This window comes from Triticum aestivum, chromosome 3D, assembly GCF_018294505.1.
Source record: "Triticum aestivum cultivar Chinese Spring chromosome 3D, IWGSC CS RefSeq v2.1, whole genome shotgun sequence".
Taxonomy (NCBI): domain Eukaryota; kingdom Viridiplantae; phylum Streptophyta; class Magnoliopsida; order Poales; family Poaceae; genus Triticum; species Triticum aestivum.
The window spans coordinates 275504874-275509526 of record NC_057802.1 but is presented as its reverse complement, the minus strand read 5'-3'; positions in this window follow the sequence as shown (position 1 = coordinate 275509526).

Below are 4653 nucleotides of genomic sequence, written 5' to 3'. Positions count from 1 at the left end.
TATTGGGGTTTATTACCCGCCTTGGCTTAAACCGCCAGGGCATATGTTGTTCCACTTGTGTGCAGGGAATATGACAATATTAATCTAACCCACATGGATGATGATATTATAAGAAAGCATAGCGGTGGATCATAAATATCAGATTGGCAGTTTAAGCAGTTAAAAGCTAAACATGCATGATGGCATGACAAATCATTGTTTTCAAAACCTAGCCTATTACAAGGCCACCATGGACCTGAATAATTGGAGTGAAGTGTTTTTGTAGCACAGGATGTCTATGTCCTGATCTGAGAGCCGCCTGGTCTCAGTTATCTTCGTTGCAGCAGGTTGATGACTCCGAGTCATCCCGCTCCGGCTCTTCTTCTTCTCCCATCTGGAGGTCAGATGACGTCCAGTCAATGCCAGTTAAGGCTTCAAATATAGCATCATCATGGATAATTGGGGATGGGTCAACATCAGGGGCGAAAGTGTGCTTACGCGTTGGAGGAGTGAGATCCACGACGTCATAAGCCAACGGTTTAACCTTAGCATTCTCCATGTTGTAGGCCGACTGATACCTGGATAAATCAGTCTCCTCAGCCAGCTTGCACGCCAAGGGACGCATATCGTTCACACATTTCACAAAGTCCGTCTGATCAAACGGAGACCCGTCTTCTTTGGGACTTAGACAGCCAGTGGCCATCTCCTCTGGGTCTAGTTCCGCTTGCCATGCCTTGGCTAGGCTAAGAGCTGTAATGGCACCAGCACGAGCGGATGATCATTTTATCTCTTCTAGTTTCTGGGGCGTTATCGACAATTTGGCCAGTACCACCCTGCGGAGTATCGGCGGGTCTTTACCGTTGGAGATAGCCACCAGAGTTTGTTGAGTGCCAGTGTATAATTGTTCCACCAGGGCGTATACGGCTTTGAGTTTCACAAGCATATCTTGGCCAAGATTGGAGCTCCTGGGGCCTGTTGAAGAAACATACCGATGAGTCGCCAAGCGGGTCAGAATAAAAAGTTGTTGAAGACTAAAATTAAGTGTCACTTACCAAAGATGGCGGCTGTCATATGATTAATGTGTCGCTTTAAGCCGGATAACTCCTCACTCACTGGCTTAAGAGCAGCTTCAACTCTTTTCAATAGTGCTGCCTTCTCAGCATCCCAGCCAGCTCTTTCAGTGTTAAAGTCCGTTTTCAATTTTTCTGTTACTTCCAAGGTGGCTTTTAGTTCTGACCTGGCCCTTGAAGTTTCTACTTGCTGTAATTTTATATTCTGCCGCAAGTCACCCACTAGTGATCCCTTCATGCTTAATTCAGGCTGAGAAGCAATAATCAAGCAGCACTTAGCAGTTATGATGATTATTCTATTGAAGTCCCAAGCACAGTACAAGTAATATACTTGGCACTTGGGGGGCTAATGTAGGTCATTTTAAAAAGTACTTAGTGACCCGATTCAACTTTTCAGGTTAAGCTGGCCCATGGGGGCTACATATTTGGATTTTTGAAGCACGATGCTAAGTCTCGGCTCAACTTTTCAGTTTAAGCTGGCCCTTGGGGGCTACTCATTTGGATCTAACTGGGACAAACTGTCACGCCCAATATGCGATACTATCCTAAAGAGACTCGAAGGTCCCACCAAGGATAGAACCACATATTGACACGCTTTTGCAAGGTGGATATCATTACATCAACATTACATAATAGATGGGGATACATACAAGGCATACAGATGCCACAAGAATACATCAAACATTAGATCAACATCCGAGTACGGATGAAACACAAATAGAAGCTCAAACGACATCCACCCTGCTAGCCCAGGTTGCCGACCTGGAACCTATCCCCTGATCGAAGAAGAAGCAGAAGAAGAACTCCAAAACAAATAACATCGCTGTCGGGTCATGATCATCGCAAACCTGTACCTGCAACTGGTGTTGTAGTAATCTGTGAGCCACGAGGACTCGGCAATCCCATTACCATGGGTATCAAGACTAGCAAAGCTTAATGGGTAAGGAAGGGGTAAAGTGGTGAGGTAGCAGCAGCGACTAAGCAAGTATGGTGTCTAACATATGCACATAAGAGCGAGAAGGGGAGCAACGGAACGGTCGTGAAGCTAGCAGTGAGCAAGAAGTGATCCTGAACTCCTACTTACGTCAAACATAACCCAGAAACCGTGTCCACTTCCCGGACTCCGCCGAGAAGAGACCATCACGGCTACACACGCGATTGATGCGTTTTAAATAAGTCAAGTGTCAAGTTCTCTACAACCGGACATTAATAAATTCCCATCTGCCACATAACCGCGGGCACGGCTCTCGAAAGTTTATACCCTGCAGGGGTGTCCCAACTTAGCCCATTATAAGCTCTCACGGTCAACGAAGGATATTCCTTCTCCCAGGAAGACCCGATCAGTCTCGGAATCCCGTTTTACAAGACATTTCGACAATGGAAAAACAAGACCAGCAAAGCCGCCCGATGTGCCGACAAATCCCGATAGGAGCTGCACATATCTCGTTCTTAGGGCACACTGGATGAGCAAGACGTCGGGTTGGCATAGACCCTGGTTGCCCAGGGGGCGCCGGACATCGCTCGGTTTGGACCAGCACTTGGAGAAGCACTGGCCCGGGGGGGTTAAAAATAAAGATAACCCTCGGGAGCGCGACTCCCTAGGGAAAAGAAGTAGGTGATAGGCAAATGGTAAAACCAAGGTTGGGCCTTGCTGGAGGAGTTTTATTCAAAGCGAACTGTCAAGGGGGTCCCATAAATCACCCAACCGTGTAAGGAACGCAAAATCAAGGAACATAACACCGGTATGACGGAAACTAGGGCGGCAAGAGTGGAACAAAACACCAGGCGAAGGCCGAGCCTTCCACCCTTTACCAAGTATATAGATGCATTAATTAAATAAGAGATATTGTTATATCCCAACATAAACATAATCCAACATGGAGCAATCTTCATCTTCACCTGCAACTAACAACGCTATAAGAGGGACTGAGCAAAAGCGGTAACATAGCCAAACAACGGTTTGCTAGGAAGGGTGACAAAGGTTAGAGGTTGACATGGGAATTTGGGAGGCTTGAAGAGCAAGTGATAGGTAGCGCAGCATAGCGATAGAACGAAGCAACTAGCATAGCAATGATAGTAATGAGATCCAAGGTTACGGTCATCTTGCCTAAAATCCCGCTAGGAAGAAGAACGAGTCCATGAAGAAGATGAAGCCACGAAGACGAACCAAGCGTAGACGAACGAATCCTCACGATCGCAACGAAACAGGAACTAGCGAGAAGGAGCTCAACCGGAAAGAAGCAAATAACAAGGTGAACACACAACACATAAACATGACATGATGCACAACCAAACATGATGCATGAAAAGGCTAGGTGAAGCTACTCATGGCAAGAGATGATGCAAACAAGAACAACACATCAAAGCAAGTTTAAATGAGGCCAGAAACAACATAGATCAATTCCGGTAAGTCCTCGTATGCAAATTTTGAAATTGGTCCAGATCTGAATAAACCTTAAGTTCAAGTTTTTAAACAGCAAGTTAAAATGCACCAAGATGATCTACACGAAATTCTAGTCAAGTTACATATAAAGTTCATTTAATTCGGAGCTACGGCCTAGAAAATATGAGCAAAACAAGTTAAACATGGCATTGATGCAAAATGCATTCAAACATCAAGCAAACACACTCAAAACAAGGATGCAACAAGATAATATGAAACTAGATCCAAATCTAAGCAAGTTACATATAGAACATGCTCAAAACGGAGCAACGGTGCAACACATACACTCCAAACAAGATATAGCAACAATCTGTCCAAAACAGCAACTAGGCATATTGCAAGCATCATGAAAATATGCTACAGCACCCCAAAATGATAAAAAAAAGCATGGACATGATTTACAGGTAAAGCATTACAAAACATGAACACTGATCTATCTCCAGAAAACAATATAACATGCTCAAAAGGACATGGCAAGATTGCAAATAATAACAGTTTCACAGACTTGGCAGAAATCACTGGACATGGCAGAAATAACATCAAGTTGCTAAGTTTAGAGCTATCAAACAACATGCTACATGAAGAGATCATAGACAAAAAAGGCATGGCATGAATCTAATAATTGCATAGAACAAAAGTCCCTTACTGATCACAAGCCAAAAAGGCACAGAAGATATGATGGCACCCATGTAAACATAGCAAGTTTCATAAACAGATTCAGACTTGGTGAAAATTAACAGTTCATGGCAGAAACAACGATAAGTAGGCATGTTGGTGAGCTTGAACCACTCACCACAGAGCAACACATGGCATGACAAGGTGATCAACATCAAGACGGCATACATATGAAGCTAAGCATGGCAATAGCAAGATCATAGGGTGCATGGACCACTAGCAAAACACATGTCAAAACTGAACTTCATGTCAACAGGCTGACAGCAACATTATTTAACAATTTGAGAGCAAGTTTTCAACAAGCTACAGTAGGCTATAAATGCAACCAAGGCATGGATGGATACATCATAACATGTATAACAAAACATCCTTATTGAACATCTCCAGATTATGTATAGAACTAATAGTAGCAGAATGGCAACATAGCAACAAAATATAACAGACTTGTGCTAGTCACCACATAGATGCAGACTTAACAGAAATGAC